The sequence below is a fragment of the Orycteropus afer genome, unplaced genomic scaffold (assembly GCF_000298275.1).
Source record: "Orycteropus afer afer isolate SDZICR_OR568_19922 unplaced genomic scaffold, OryAfe1.0 scaffold00591, whole genome shotgun sequence".
NCBI classification, from domain to species: domain Eukaryota; kingdom Metazoa; phylum Chordata; class Mammalia; order Tubulidentata; family Orycteropodidae; genus Orycteropus; species Orycteropus afer.
The window spans coordinates 163782-181604 of record NW_006922178.1 but is presented as its reverse complement, the minus strand read 5'-3'; positions in this window follow the sequence as shown (position 1 = coordinate 181604).

Sequence of the window (17823 nt, the reverse complement as noted above, 5' to 3'; positions counted from 1 at the left end):
GGGTTTGAACCACCAGCCTTCTGGTTAGCAGTCAAGTGCCTCAGGCACTACGCTACCAGAGCTCAGAATCTGCAAAACACTGTATAATATGGATGAACATGGAGGACATTATGCTGAGTGAAATAAGTCAATCACGGAAGGACAAATATTGTATTAGTCTCTTATTGTAAAAAGTCAAGGAAACGTTTATATATGGAAGGAAATTTTCTTTCTTGGTTAACAGGGGTGGAAGGGGAGGCGAGGGAACACTGCCAGATAGGTAGAGACAAGTATTGATTTGGGTGAAAGGAAGGGCAATGTACCAAATGTGAATGATCAACATGGTGGCACTGAGGAAGAGGAAGACATAGAGAGGCTTATGGGAGGTACAGACAACAAAGATGAATCCTTTTGAACATACAGTACTGTGTTGCCAGTGATGACAAACAAACATATAGGGGTGGATAGATGGGTGGACAGGCTGAACGATGAGGTATGTTTATGCAGGGGGAGTGTGCCCATGACCATGTATAGGATTGGCAGACAATGTTTCTACAAGTGTATTTGTATGTTGTGTAAGAATTTCTAGGTATATAGTAGAGCTGACAGGAGAAATATTGTGGTCACTTCTTGACACAGCCAGCTACCCAGATGGAGCAAGTAGTTAGACCTGTGGGCTCAGGAGCATGGTTGCAGGGGGACAGCAAGCTCAATTGGCATAATATTCTACACAAAAACATTGTTCCACATCCTATTTTGGTGAGTGGTGACTGGGATCTTAGAAGCTTGCAAGGAGCCATCTAGATGCAACAATGGCTCTCTCCTCATCCAGAGCAAAGAAGAATGAAGAAAACCAAAGACACATGGAAACAATTAGTCCAAGGGACTGGTACACCATGCGATCCTCAGCCTATATGACTACCGGACCAGAAGAACTAGATGGTACCCAGCTACCACTGTCAACCACTTGGAGGGGGATCTATGTAGGATATCCTGGATAGAGTGGGAGAACAATGTGGAACAAAGCTCAAAATCATTTAAAAAAAGGTGGGGGGGGGGAGGACCAGGGTTGCTGGTCTGATAGAGCCTGATGGAACCCCTGAGCCTATGGCCCATAGCTGCTTTTCAGTTCTGAAATTGAACCCACTCCTGTGGCTTCCAGCCAAACAATAGACAGCCATATGGGCTGATCATTTACAACAGGTAGATACACTCCATGGAGCAATCAATCACAGGAGAAGAGAAAGGCAGTGTTTGAACAGGAGACAGCACTGGACTGGGCAGGGGGAATGCATGGCAGGGAAGGACACAGGGAATAGTTAACGATAGGAAGGAAGTGGGAAGAGAGCTGTTGCATTGTAGGGAATTGCAGTCAATGTCATGAAACAAATGTGTCTGAAGTGTTGTATGGCAAATGAATTTGCCCTGTAAACTTTCACCCAAATCACAATAAAAAATATAAAAAGAAAAAAAATATATATATATATGTATATATATATATATATATATATATATATATATATATATATATATCACATGCAAGTAAAATCTTACTGAAGATAATTCAAAAAGAGTTGCAGCAGTATATTGACAGAAAGCTTCCAGAAATGCAAGGTGGATTCAGAAGAGGACGTGGAACAAAGGATATCATTGCTGATATCATTGCTGATATCAGATGGATTTTAGCTGAAAGGAAAGAATACCAGAAAGATGTTTACTTATGTTTTATTGACTATACAAAAGCATTCTATTGTGTGGATCATAACAAATTATGGATAGCATTGAGAAGAATGAAAATTCCAGAACACTTGATTGTACTCAGGAGGCTGTCATTTGAACAGAAAAAGGGGACTGCATGGTTCAAAATCAAGATGGGAGTGTACTAGGCTTGTATTCTTTTACCGTACTTATCCAATTTGTATGCTTAGCAAATAATCTGAAAAGCTGGATTATATGAAAAGACCGTGGAATCAGGATTGGAAGAACATTCATTAACAACCTGTGATATGCAGAGGAAAAAACTTTGCTGGCTCAAAGTGAGGATGACTTGAACCACTTACTGATGAAGATTAAAGACTATAGTCTACAGTATGGATTACACCTCAATTTAAAAAAAAAAAAAAAAAACATAAATCCTCACTTCTAGTCCAGTAAACAACTTCATGATGGATGGAGAAAAGATTGAAGTTGCCAAGGACTTCATATTACTTGGTTCTACAATCAACACCAATGGAAGCAGCAGACAAGACATCAGACAATGTATTCCATTGGGCAAATCTGCTGCAAAAGACCTCTTTCAAGTGATGAAGAGCAAAGATGTCTCTTTGAAGGCTAAGGTGCACCTAACCCAAGCCATGGTGTTTTCAATTGCCTCATATACATGTGAGAGCTGGGCAATGAATAAGGAACACCAAAGAAGAGTTGATGTTTTTGAGTTGTTGTATTGGAGAAGAATGGTAAGAGTACCATGGACTGCTAAAATGAGTAACTAATCTGTCCTGGAAGAAGTGCAACCAGAATGCTGGAAGCAAGAATGGCCAAACTGCGTCTCTCCTACTTTGGTTATGTTGTCAGAAGGAGCCATTCCCTGAAGAAGGATACCTTGCATGCTTAGTAAAGTGGAGTGTCAACCAAAATGGGGAAGGCCCTCAACAAGATGGGTTGACACAGTGGCTGCAATGATGGGCTTAAGTACAGCAAGGATAGTGGAGCTGGCACAGGACCAGCAGTCTTTCATTCTGCTGTGCATAGGATCGCTGTGAGTTGGAGGCTACTCGACGGCACCTAACAACAATAACAATTTCTTTTTTTTTTTACTTAAACTTTAGAGCTTGTCCTTACTGACATGGTTATCTAGATCTCTTAATGCCTCAAAATTCTCTAATCAATGTCCCTCTTCCCCTGCTAGTGCTGCTAGTGACCCAACTCCTCCATCTCAACCCCTCAAAGATCTTGCTGAGGTTCTCCATAATATCCACACTTAAATATTCTGAGCTGAGAAGTCAGGGAATAGATAATTAAAATATAGTCTTTACTATGAAACAAAGGCACTCTGGTGGCACAGTGCCTAAGACATTTGACTGCTAACCAGAAGGCTGGCAGTTCAAACTCACCAGCCACTCTGTGGAAGGAAGATGGACAATCTACTTTTGTAAAATTCACCACTCGGAAACCCATTGGCGGTTGCTATGAGTAGGAATCAACTCAATGGCAGTGGTTTTTGTTTTGTTTATCATGAAACAAAATGTATGTAAATTGTTGAGTGGAACATTAATTTGCTCTGTAAACTTTCACAAACTACAATAAAAATATTATTTACTTGGGCATTTGCATTCAAATAGGGCATTCTGAAAGACAGAAAGCATATAGTCTCTACTAGTGAAATCTCAGACACCATAATAGAAAGGGGGGAAGAAATCTTGCTTAATCACCTGCTTCCTGACTGATAATGTTGACCTTGTGGCCAGGCTTCTTGTAATGAGTAGAAATTATCATGAGGAGTTCACATTAATACCTCCCATCCTCACTTTAACCCAGGGACTGAGAGCAGAATATGTTACAGCTAACATCTCAGCTAAAAGACACCTTGGCAGTGACAGTAACCTCAACCTACACCAACTATGGCACCAGAAAAGGCCACAGTCTCCAAGAGGAGTCATTCTCAAAAACTAAGGGGCACTGGAAAGGCCTATCCCTGCTCTCACTGGATATCTAGAAGACAAGATCAAAGCTGGGGGCCTTCCCACAGACCCACTGGGGTGCAGCCAGGCACCTATCTGCCCTTTGGGGTTTACTCTTTAGGAGTAAAACTTCAAGGGATCCTGGTGAGTTTTCTAAACTTGGGAGGGACAAGGAAAACAGTTTGGGAGACATGAGTATCTTCTATCTCTAATAACTGAGCCCCAATCCATCTCCATGAGAAATGGCCCCTTTTACATAAGCCATCCTGATCTTCCTAGCATCCTACCCTAGAGATGTGTTGGCATGAGTCAAGGCCAAAAAGAATTTTTTGAGAACCTGCTGTGCACTAACCCCTGGGTTCAGGAAAGCTATAGAAGAAGAGCTGGGTTAATGGACAAAGGCTTTGGGCTTCTGACTGGGTTTTAATACTACTACAACCACTGCCAGCTATGTGTCTTGAGCAAAATGCTGAAGATTTATCACCTTTCACTTGCTATAACATTGTAAGATAGCACCAATTTCATTAGAGTAGAGATAAGAAATGTAAGGTGTCCAGCACAGTGTCTGATCCATAGTATGAGTGCAAGTTATGTTAGAAGTTGTTAAGGAGATTATAAGAGCTCTGGTGGCATAGTGCCTAAAGCATTTGACTGCTAATCAGAAGGCTGGCAGTTCAAACCCACTAGCCACTCCTTCAAAGGAAGACTGGGCAATCTACTTCCATAGAGGTATTGCCTCAGAAACCCAAGGATGGGTCACTATGAGTCGGGACCAACTCAACAGCAATGAGTTTGTTTTTTTGGTAAGGAGATTATAATATAGCTGGACTGGACATTAGAAATGAACAAAGGGAGGAACAGGTAACATTCTTAACACACATATACTACCACCACCACCCTGCATTGGGACCTGCAGCACTCCCATTGTCCACAAGATCTGGTGCAGCCCCTGGATGCCCTGTTACTTTGCTGGCCTAGCATTCAAAACCCTCCAGAGCACCTCCTGATCTTGTTTCCCATCTTCATCTCTCTCCAATTCCTTTAAGCAGCCAAATTCTGACCACATCTGACTATTCTCCTCCTGTTACCTTTCCTGTCCCTGAGTCCTTGTCTGATGTATTGCCGCCACTGGCACACTTGTCAACACCTTCTCAATCATTGAAGCTTAAATTCAAAAACCACCTCCTACAGGAAGCTTCTCCAATCCCCAAGCTGAGATAAAATTTGCTTTCTTCTTATCTTCCACTGCAATTTCTGGGTCAATAAATTTGGAAGGCTGTTTATTTTTTCAAGTCTCTTTTTGCAATGCAAGTTTATCACAGACACAGTGACTTTTCTACCAAGGTTAGAATGCTCTGGGTATAAAAATACACTGAGAGGGAGAACAGGGCACAGTGAAGCCATCACTGCTTAGTCATCATTCCCAAGATAGCAGTCAAGAGCCTTTGGCCTCTGGTTCCAAAGCACCTGTGGATTTACTTGTTCCTTCTCAGTCCCTGGGAAGCAGCACTCTTTCTGTGTGAACTTCAGATCAGTCTCTCTCCCGGCAGCCCTAAGACAGTTTGGTGGTTCTCACACACAGAGAATGCCGCATCACTTTCCTGCCTTTAAAACAGCTTCCAATGTCTGCTTCATTTTGTCATTCACATCAGTCTCCATGCGTCTCAGGTTTTTTGGACATATTCTTCTGTCTTTAATACTCAGTCAAGCCCATACCAGACATCCTTGGGCATGTCTCTGATCATGCCACACATGTAGGCCACTGCCTCTTAAGTTAACCCTGCAAAACCCTCTGCCTAGGGATTTGATCAAAGGAAGCCACAGAAAATGTGTGGCTACACTCGCTGTAGGAATATATTTGAGGACCTTTTCATCTACATCACTGAAGATCTCCTATAAAAAGCTCTGCATGAGATGTTTCTTTGAAAATGTACTGCTAAAGAAAGATCTTCTTCCTCCCCTGAGGAACTTTCCATAATTCTCTTTGATCGTGAGAATTATATAACAGTCCATGCTCCAGTTTTGGTTGTGAGCTGCCAGGAGCTGGGCAGCAAATCTCAGGTCCAGCTAAAGGAACTTGGCTTAAAAATGTTCCTTTCCAGTACTCCTTCCTCTAGGGTTATCTCTTGATGCCTAGGACAGTTCTGCCTGAATGAGGTGAGAAAAATAAGAAAGAATTGGAAAGTTAGTTCCTTCTCTACTTTTTAAAGAAAAATAGGGTTTACCTGATAGTAGTCTAATGAAATAATAATTCTACGTGTCTTTTTAAAATTAAAAAAAAAAAAAAAAAAAAAACAGCAAATCCTCACTTCACTATATCCCTTTCCCCAAAGGTAACCATTTTCACAATTTTTAGTTGATTCTTTTGGTATTACTTTAAATAAATAACTTGCTTATAGTGCTATTTCTATGGTTTTTCATTCTAAGAATTACCTACCAACTTACTGCTGTGAAAGATGAGGACGCATTTCTCATTTCCCACTATAAAAATTGCTAGCTCTCAGCAACACATTTCCTGTAGCCCTCTGTTCCCAGTAAGTCATATGGTAATTTTGGATACACCAATAATCAGTTACATTATTATGACCATACAAGTGCTAGAGCTAAACTGCATGGTATCCTATAGTTTCTTTTCCTTTCCCGCACAGCTTTTTTTTTTTTTCCTGAATTTAATATTTGAATTGTTTTTTCGTTTGCTTGCTTTTTTTATATTATCACTAATTCAACTCCAAGTCTCCCCTCCAATTGTGTATCTCTCCACTCAAAACCCTCAACTACAGTTAGTGCTATATTGTTTTCACCTTCTTGATGAAAGTTCTTGCAGAGCCTTTTGACCTGTTCAAGTTTCGACTGGTTGAGCTCTAGTTCTGCACAGAGCAGCAGTAGAAAGCCATACAGCAAAGGTGAAGAACAGTTATCTGACCCTGCTAAGAGCTGTAGCCATCAGAGTCAGATCACTCAATGGTAGTCATAATCTTAGGTAGAATACCACCTCTGCCAAACTGAGTCCCAGCAGGGTGGGAGTATAGGGAATACATATCACAATCTCAGTTTCTTCCTGCTGATCATACGCCAGCATCTCCATTTGCCAGTCCCAAGGGTAAATCAGTCAGCAAGGAAGTCTCGGTGACGTAGCCCACAGATATCAATCTCTGGGCACCAAGAAGAATGGGCAATGGATCTGAAGAGGCAAATAAAGAATAACTAGCAAACTATGCAGGAGCTCTGATAGCGTAGTGCCTAAGGCATTGATTGCTAACCAGGAGGCTTGTGGTTCAAACCCACCAGCCACTCCTCAGAAGGAAGGTTGTGCAATCTACTTCCATAGAGATACTGCCTCGGAAACCCAAGGAGGGGTCCCTATGAGTCAAGTCTGACTCGATGGCACATAACAACAACAGCAAACTATGACTTTTCCTTTTTTCCATTTACTCTTGTTTTGGTGGAGTGTATTCTCCATAACTTCCCAAGGAAAGGCACATGAAAGGTAAAATACTTAATTCTATACAAGTCTGAAAAATATATTCCTCTCTCATGATAAATTGATAGGTTGGCTGGATGTAGATTTCAAGATTGGAAATATATTTTCTTCTTTACTCCTTTGATTTCTAGATTCTATTATTGCTATTAAGAATTTTCATGCCATTCTAATACTTGATTCTTTTTATGAAACCTGGAAGCTTAAGGTGATGATTGCACAGTATAATTAATATAATTGATATCATTAAATTATACAGCTGAAAAATGTTGACTTAGCAAAGAAGAAAAGTCCTGAAAGCTTGTAGCAGCTTTTTGGTTTTTGTACCCACAATTCTGAACTTTCAAAATGATGACTTTTGAGAGTTTTCTTTTCATCACTGAGTGCTGAGTACTCTGTAGATCTTTACAATTTAAATTCTTGTCCATAATTTTTTGGAAATTTTCTTGAATTATTTCACTAGTAATTTGTTCATCTCTGTTTCTCATTCTAGAACTCCTATAACTTTAATGTTGAATCTCCTAGACTGATTCTCTATCTTTTGGTTCCTCATTTCTTTTATCTTTTGTTTTGCTCTGTTTTTTAGAGATTTGCTTAACATTCTACCAATTTTCTAGAACTCATTTTGGTGCTATGAGTATAGCTTTTTTGTAGCATCCTATTCTTGTTTCATGAATGCAATAGCTTCTCTTATTTTCCTGAGGCTATTAAGGGTAGTTTATTTGTTTTCCTAGAAGTTTCCCTCTCCCTCTGTTGGTTCCATTTTCTCCAAGTTGAGGTTTCTTGTTTTGGTTCTGTCTTTGCCTTTCATATTTGATGTTCTCTTCAGATATCTGATGATGGGCTTACTAAAAAATTATTCAGAAGCTCAGTGCACATGGGAAGGAACTGGCACCTCTGGGATTTCCTACTGGGTAAACTATCTGGGACATTTTGTAGGGGAAATCTCCAATTTTAGAATCTTAAGGAATTTTCTCTTGGGCTGGTTAGAGTACACTCCTCTATCTGTTGAACATATACCTAGTTGCGAGAATTCTGGAAAGTAAGAAGAAAAGGCAAAGTCTCAGTCAGCTTGTGAATTTCCATTTGCTCTCCTTGTTTCCAAAGTGGTTGCTACTCTCAGTTGTGTTTATTGTCTCCTAGACAAAAGTTTTCTGGCTTATGCCTTCCAGAAACAAAACTTGCAATCATTTCCTAGGGTGGAAGAGGAGCAGTATTCCTGATTCAAATAAAAACTGGAGAAAGGTCTCCTTAAATAATCTTCCAATGTTGTTGTTGTTGTTGTTATGTGCTCTCAAGCTGGACCTGACTCATAGCAACCCCTGGGTTTCCAAGGTGCTATCACTATAGAAGTAGATTGCCCAACCTTCTTTCCAAGGAGTGACTGGTGGGTTTGAACCGCCAGCCTTCTGGTTAGCAGTCAAGTGCCTTAGGCACTACACTACCAGAGCTCCTAATCTTCCAATAAGTATCTTATTTTCAGGTCCCTCTTCATCATCACTTCAAGATGTACGTAGATTTAGCAATTCCTGAGTCTTTGAGGGAATTCTGGAATGTCAGGTGAATTGTTTCTTAATTTTTCTTTAAATAACCTTCAATAATTTTTCTATTTTTTCAGCCCTATCTTCATCCCCACTTCATGATGGACATGAAATCACTAATTCCTGAGCCTTGGGAGAAAAAAGTCTACATAGTCCGTTGCATTACATCTTGTCCTTTCCCATTGCTAGCTTAGGACTCAACTTCCTTAAGTCAACCAAATCTTTTGCTATCTCTTGGCTTTCTACCTTCCATTTTTAAAAATGTTATCTTCTCCCTCATTCTCTTTGTCTTTATGTTTTTACATCAGTAAAATTATTTTACTATAATTTTCCTAAGCTTTAGGGTGGGGACAGTGGTAATGTATGTATTCAATCTTCCATCTTCATCTGGGAGTCCAATGATTGCTTCTCAGTGGTGAAACCAAAGAAGTGTAAAGAATGTAACTATACTTGTCTCACTTGCGTACTTTTTGTCCATGAGCCAGAATTAGAGGAGATATTAACATAGAATTATTTGTTACATAGAATTCATTGCCTTTTAATCAACAGAGTTCAAACAGCATTATTCTCCATAAAGTTTTATATTATATATTTTAGTATAATTAACCCCCCATTTATTGGCATTGTTACATTCCAAAAAAAAAGGCTGTTATGTGAAAATCAGTGTTATGCAAAACTTCATTTACCAAATGTTCCTCAGAATTATTTTGGAGGCAGCCTCAATGGGGCTGCTCCCTCCCCTGCAACTGTCATCATGGCTCATTCATCTCTGGATCTTGACTTCCTTACTTCCAGTGGCAGGTTGGCTTGTGCCATTTCACATCACAGGCAGAGCTGATTGGGTAAGGATTTGCAGCCAGGAGAGGACCCACCATACCCCAACCCAAGTGGAGTTATTGCTCTTCACAGACACACCAACCCACCTGGGAGGGCCGAAGGCTGGCCTCAGTACTATCAAGTACAGCGAGGCTGGGAGAATAATGATAGGTTAATGGGCCAAGGCCCCAGCATCGCACCTGGCCTTTTTTCACGTTCAAGGAGAGGAGTGGGATGGGAGATATCAAGGACTTGGAACTCAGGAGGGAAGCACTTTCTCACTTAAAACACACAAGTCTTTAAATGACTTTAAGTTGGTTTAAGTAGACTTTTTCATTATTGTGGTAAATGTGAAATGTCAGATAATGAGATAGTCGAGAACTGAAGAGTTTGGGTACTGTTGTTCATTTCTCAAATCATTTCCCCATAACTATCCTCTTTGGTCCTTGAAACAACTCTCTGAAATAAACAGGGCTTTGACTATCCCTATTTTTCAAACAAGAAAACTACAGAAACTGCGACTCAAAACAGTTGAATAACTCATTCCTAGGAGTCCAGCTTAATGGCAGAGCTAAGCCTCAAACCGAAGTCTTGAAATATAGCTGGTGTTCTTTCTTTGCTATCGGCTTTTTCCAAGTATTAATATTTCTGTTTTTACAATTCACCAAGAATGGCCTTTAACCCAATAAAATTGGATCCATTTTCTCATAGTGCCCACACTGGCCCATGACTGTATCAGGACTCTCTGGGGTAGTTTAAACAAACAAAAGTTTCCTGGACCCTATGTCTATCAATGGATCAATAGATGAACAAACTATGGTACATACACACAATGGACTACTGTGCAACATTAAAGAATAATGAGGAATCTGCAGAACACCTCATTATGTGGATGAACCTGGAGGATATTATGCTGAGTGAAATAAATCAATGACAAAAGGACAAATAGTGTATGAGTCCACTAGTATAAAAAGGCAAGGAAAGGTTTACACATAGAAAGAAATAATCTTTGATGGTTAGCAGGGATGGGAATGGCGGGGAGGGAAAAAATCACTAACTAGATAATACTCATAGTCATTGAGTTGATTTGGACTCATAGATATCTCCATTAGGTTTCCAAGGCTGTAAATCTTTATGGAAGAAGACTGTCCCATCTTTCTTCTATAGAGTGGCTGGTGGGTTTGAACTACCAACCTTTTGGTTAGCAGCCAAATGTCTTAACCACTATACCACCCCACCACAGACAAGTATTAATTTGTGTGGAGGAAAAGGCAATACACAATATCACTAAGGCAAAGGAAGACACTGAGAAGTGCACAAGAGTTACAGGCAACAAAAGTAAATGCTGTTGGGCTTTCGGTAAGATGGCAGAATAGGCAGGCAAGCTACACAGACCCTCTTCAACAAAGAAAAGGGAAATCAATTGACAGAGATACAGAAGATAATCCCGAGCCCTGAGTTTGAAAGGAAGTATACAGAAGTGGATTCGACACCAACTAGTGGAAAAACCTGAACAAAAACAGGACCTAAGAATAGGTTCCATTTGCCAGGTTGGCCAGGGCATACGATAGGCTGACAACAGGAAAGACAATAGGTGGTGAGTGTATAATGCTGCCAACTAGCAAATAGAGGAGCACAGTACCCAGTACCATGCTTACATAGATAACATCCAAAGAAAACAAAAATCATGGGCAAGTCACTCCAACATACAATCACCAATTAAAAATAAACACAAAAACATCACAGTGTCTCAGAGACAACAGAGTATTACTGTCCACACAAATAAGCAAGGTAAAGCAAGAGAAAAATGGGGCCAGGGTACAGACCCCAAACACATCCCTGAAGAAGAAGCAGCATTGGAACTCCCTGATGAAGCATTCAAAAGAATTATATTTAGATACTTTCAACGGATTGAGAGACAGATCAAGGAAAACACTGACAAAATTAAGGGAAACCCTACAACAATTTTGAAAGACAATACAAGAATAAAATGACAAAATAAATGGAAAATTAGAAATGATTCTAAATCTACAGATAGAAATCCAGATTAATACAATATTTTTGGAAATAGATAACACATTGAATGGGCAAAGGAATAGAATTGAATCAATGGAAGACAGAATTTGTGAGATTAAAGACAAATACCTCAATACTTCTTTGGAAAAGGATCAATCAGAAAAAAGACAGAACAAAATGAAGAAAGCCTAAGGGTCACGTGGGATACCATCCAAAGAAATATCCCACATGTAATCAGAATTCCAGAACAGGAAGAGAAAAAGAAAACCACAGAGAAAATTGTCAAAGATTTGTTAGAAGATAATTTCCCTGGAATGACAAAAGATGAGAATATATCCATTCAAGAAGTCCAATGAACCCCAAACAGGATAGACCCCAAAAGAAAATCACCAAGACATACCATCATCAAACTTACCAAAACCAAAGTCAAAGAAAGAATACTGAAAGCAGCACAGGAAAAATGAAAAGTTACCTACAAGGGGCAACCAATAAAATTAAACTCAGATTTCTCAGCAGAAACCATGCAGGTGAGGAGACAGTGGCATGGTATATATAAAACCCTGAAAGAAAAAATTTCCAATCAAGAATTATATACCCAGCAAAATTCTACCTCAAATATGATGGTGAAATTAGGACACTTCCAGACAAGCTGAAATTAAGGGAATTTGTTAAAACCAGACCAACCTTAGCTAAAGAGAGTCTTTGGACAGAGAAGCAACAACAGCAAACAACTGACCATTAACACCCATGATAACATAACCCAGAAACCAACCCAGTTATGGAAGTATCCAAAGTAAATAAGCCTATAAGATTGTAAATAGGGAACCAGAGACATCAATTGACAAATAAGAACAACTACACACCAGATAGAGGGAAAAAATTATGTAGTCACAGAACTTCTAAATGGTAGCAAAGTCAAGACAATTGCAAGATAGAACAGACTGTTCTAAACTTGGGAAGAAAATTATAAATCACAGGGAAACCTCAAAGAGAAATGATAAACCTTCACATCAAAATAAAAAAGAGGACCAGCACAAATATTTACCAAATACTAACACAATAGCAAAGAAGGAAGTAATAATATGATTCATAAACAAAACGAGCTCAGCACAGATGATTATATGGAACAAAGAAATCAGCAACACCATGAAAAAGCACATAACAAAATGACAGTAACAAATTCATACTTAGCAATAATTACACTGCCAAAAGAGTAAAAACTGAACCTACAGATTGGGAAAATATATTCGACCACAAGATATCTGACAAGGGACTTATCTCTAAAATTTACAAAAAACTCCAACACCTCAACAACAAAAAGATTAACAATCCAATTTTTAAAATGGGCAGAAGACATGAACAGACACTTCACTAAAGAAGATATTCAGGCAGCCAGCAAATACATGAAGAAGTGCTCACAATCATTAGCCATCAGAAAGATGCAAATCAAAACAACAATGAGATAGCACTTTGCCCCAGCACTAATCGCAAAGTTCATCAAGACAGAAAATAATAAATGCTGGCAAGAATCTAGAGAGATTGGGACTCTCATACACTGTTGGTGGGACTGTCAAATGATACAACCACTGTGGAAAGCAGTATGGCGATTCCTTAAAAAGCTGAAATTCAAAATACCATTTGACTCAGCAATCTCATTACTAGATATATATCCTAAAGAAGTGAGAGCCAGGACAAGAACAGATATATGCACTCATGTTCATCATGGGAGCTCTCATGGTATAGTACCTAAGGCACCTGACTGCTAACCAGAAGGCTGGAAGTTCAAACCCACCAGCCACTCCTTGGAAGGAAGGTTGGGCAATCTACTTTTGTAGTGATACCACCTTGGAAACCCAAGGAGGGGTTGTTATGAGTTGAAATCAACTCAACAGCAGTGAGTTTTGTTTTTGGTTTTTTTTTTTTTTTTTTGGTTTATATATAAGGTCACCATGAGTTGGAGCCAACTCAATGGCTACTAACAATAACCATATCAAAAAGGAGTCAGGTGCATAAATTTGTAAATATCCATTGGAGGTGAGGGATGACTTTAGGTATCGTGTGATGTCCTCACCTATGGACCAGATAGACATGCCCCAGGGCACCTACCACTTTCAGAGTCTAAAAAGAACCTAAGGGGCTCCTTCTACATAAATCATCTTGCTAGTAACACAAGACCCCAACTTCTTAGCCAGTACAGTGGGAGCCTGATCCAAGGGTAGACAATAAAGGCTAATGGCCACCAATATTCAGCCATATGGTACCCTAATTCCTCATAAAAGTAAGAAACAAAACCCCAACTGTCAGTGTGCACAAAATGAGTTTCCTTGGAGATTAAGACCATGAAATTGCACTACTTTGAAATAAGCACAGCCACAGAGAAGCCCAAGGGCAGGATGAAAATTCTTCTTGATTCAGAGAAGGGCAGGACTGGGACAAGGTAATTTCAGGAGGAATCAACCTCAGCTAACACTAGTTCTGGCTATAACAGAGATGGCAGCACCTACTGCCTCACCTACTGCCTTCTTTGCATTACAACAGTGGGCCCTCCACATCGGTTTCTGGGAATGATGTGGAATAGCTTTAGCATTGCCAATAGGGCACAGAAGACAGGCTCTGTCCCTCAGCTGGAGGGAAGAGACAGCCAAGGAAACGAATATTCTACAAGCTGTATTGGAGAAGAAACAAAGGAAAATGGCAGTCACCATGGGGAACCCATACATGTGGAAGTAATATACAGAGTCCCTCTATCAAAAAGTATTGGTCAATGTTCAACTGTTTCAGGAGGTAGCATATGATCAAGAACCAATGGTACCGAAGAACTCGAAGTTTCATTGAAGGAATTGGCAAAACAAACAAACAAACAAAACAAGGCTTTAGGAATTGATGGAATACACATTGAGATGTTTCAATAAATGCACGCAGTGCTGGAGGTGCTTACTAGTCTGTGCCAAGAAAATTTGGAAGACACATAACTGGCCAACTCACTAGAAGAGATCAATATTTGTGCCTATTCAAAGAAAGGTGATCCAACAGAATAAAAGAATGTAGAAATTATCAAACAATGTCATTAATATCATGCAAGTAAACTTTTGCTGAAGATAATCCAAAATGGTTCAAGCAGTATATTGACAAGAAACTGCCAGAAATTCAAGCTGGATTCAGAAGAGGACATAGAACAAGGGATATCATTGCTGCTGTTAGATGGATCTTGGCTGAAAACAAAGAATGCCAGAAAGATGTTTACCTGTGTTTTATTGACTATGCAAAAGCATTTGACTATGAAGACCATAACAAATTATGGATACCATTGTGAAGAGTGGGAATTCTGGAACACTTAATTGTGCTCATGAGGAACCTTTTCATAGACCAAGAGGCTATCTTTCAAACAGAAGGGGATATTACATGCTTTAAAATAAGGAAAGATGTGCATCAGCATTGTATCCTTTCACCATACTTATTCAATCTGTATGCTGAGCAAATAATCTGACAAACTGGACTATATGAAGAAGAATGCAACATCAGGATTGGAGGAAGACTACAATATGCAGAAGACACAACATTGCTTGCTCAAAGTGTAGATGACTTGAAGCACTTACTGAGGAAGACCAAAGACTAGAGGCTTCAGTATGGATTATACCTCAACATAAAGAAAATGAAAACCTTCAAATATGGACCAATAAGCAACATCATGATAAATGGAGAAAAGATTGAATTTGCAAGGGATTTCATTTTGCTTGGATCCACAATCAACACCCATGAAAGCAGTAGTCATGAAATCAGACATTGTATTGCATTGGGAAAATCTGCTGTAAAAGACCTCTTTAAAGTGTTAAGGAGCAAATATGTCACTTTGAAGAAAAGTATGCCTTACCTAAACCACAATATTTTCAATTGCCTCATGCATGTGAAAGCTGGACAATGAATAAGGAAGACCAAAGAAGAGTTGATGCTTTTGAATTATGGTGTTGGCAAAGAATCATGAAAATACCATGGACTTCCAGAAGAATAAAGAAATCTGTCATGGAAGAAGGACAGCCGGGATGATCCTTGGAAGCAAGAGTGGCCAGACTTTTTCTCACCTACTTTGATAGTGTTGTCAGAAGGGACTATTCCCTGGAGAAGGTTATCATGCTTGGTAAAGTGGAGGGTCAGCAAAAAAGGGGAAGACCCTCAACAAGATGGATTGACACAGTGACTGTAATGATGGGCTCAAGTATAGCAAGGATTGTGAGGATGGTGCAAGACCAGGCAGTGTTTAGTTCTGTTGTACATGGGGTTGCTATGACTTGGAGCCCACTCAGTAACACCTAACAACAACACTACGTGGAAGCCAAGAGGACTTAATTACGAGCACATCTGAGATATCTGTTGAGAACTCGCAGATTTGACAGGAGACTGCACATATTACAATAGCATCATATAGTTAAAATAAAAGTAGTACTGCTTTTTCATTTTCACTGGAACCCTTCTGCACTTTCAGGCTGATGTGACCTAGGGAACAAGAATAATTATTTCCTTTGATTTTTCTTTATCTCACCTCAGTCAGTATTGGGCTGCACAGGGAAGGTGATGTTGATTAAGGCTGTGCCAAATGGCATTGGTCCTCATTCTCACCTCTGTTGTGGCTCAGGAAGACACATTCCAGAGGACTGAATCAACAGGATGATAGGAAACACACAGCAGGAAACTTCAGCAATTCTGATGCAAGGCAGAAGGCATTCTTGGCAAGGACTGGCTCATTGGAATGTGGTCCATTAGGCAGGAAAGTCAGCAGCAGTCATAGCATTATAAGCACTTCAGGGCTACAGAGTCCAGAGGGACAGCCTATTTAATTGCTTCACATCACAGATGAGGGAACTGAGGAGGATTTTATGTGGTCTTCTGCCAGAGTTTCACATGATTGTGCCTTTCCCTCATGTCAAACTTTACTAGCTCCTGCTCCTCTCCCCTGGAAGTGTATCCCCACCCTACAGCCTCCTAACCCGATTGACCTGCTCACCTCCCTTTCCTCTAATTGAGTGCTTAAGGTGATAATTTCGAAGGCTTATTTTTGACCAGAAACTGGAGCTTAAGTTACCTGAGTTGTATGGATGTCAGCATGCCAAGTGTCCAAGAAGTTATAAGAATCATGATGATGAAGTGTTGAACTGGGTTGAATTACATCTTCCCAAAATATGTGTTGCAATCCTCACTCCTATACCTGTGGATGTAATCCTATTTGGGAATAGAGTTTTCTTTGTTAGAGTAAAGAGGGCATATCAATGTAAGGTTTGTCTTAAACCTAATCATTTTTAAGGTATAAAACAAACATATTAGGCACAGAAATCAGCAAAGCCAAGTGGGAGAAAGATAGATGCCACATGGAGATCTCCAAAGAATCCAGTAATACTGGCGCTGAAGACAAGGATTTTCTCCCGAGAACTGATAGAGAGCCTTCCTCTAGAGCTAGTGCTCTGAATTTGGACTTCTTAAACTATGACAAAATCAATTTCTGTTCATTTAAGCCACCCACCAGCCACTCCTCGGAAGGAAGGTTGGGCAATCCTACTTCCGTAGTGATACTGCCTTGGAAACCCAAGGAGGGGTCGCTATGAGTCGGGGCTGACTCGACGGCACATAACAACAACAACAACAACTTGTGGTATTTCAGCAGCATGAAGAAACTAAGATAAACAGTAATAATATAAACAGTAGCAGCTCACACTTTTTGAGTTGGGCAAGATACCAAATACTTTACACCCATTTTCTCATTGAATACTCAATACTGCTTTTAAGTAGATATTATTAGTCCCATCATACCAAAGAAGAAACCAAGGTTCATATGCCAATAAAGTCAATCGGAAAACCAAATCCACTGAGTTGATTTTGACTCATAGTGAACCTATAGGACAGAATAGAACTGCCCTATAGAGTTTCTAAGGCTATAAATCTTTATGGACATAGACTGCCATGTCTCTGTCCAGCAGAGTGGCTGGTGGGTTTCAACTGTTGATTAACCACTGTGCACCTGAGCTCCAAATGTCAATAAATGATCCAAAAACACAAAGTTATTAAGTGGTTAGAGGGAAGCTCTGAACCCAGATCTGCATGAATGCAAAGCTTGTACCACTTTTCCTTCTATTATAGCAGAAACCAAAATCATTGCCATTGAATCTCTCTCTAGTGGAGCAGACGGTGGGTTTGAACCACTAATCTATTGGTTATCAGACTGTAGGTGCTGCTTATTACCCACATACTCCTTTCAAGAGGCTCAACCCTAGTGAACTGATGAGTTTTTCTACCTTAGTTTTATGAGCCTGATTCCACAGGCCAG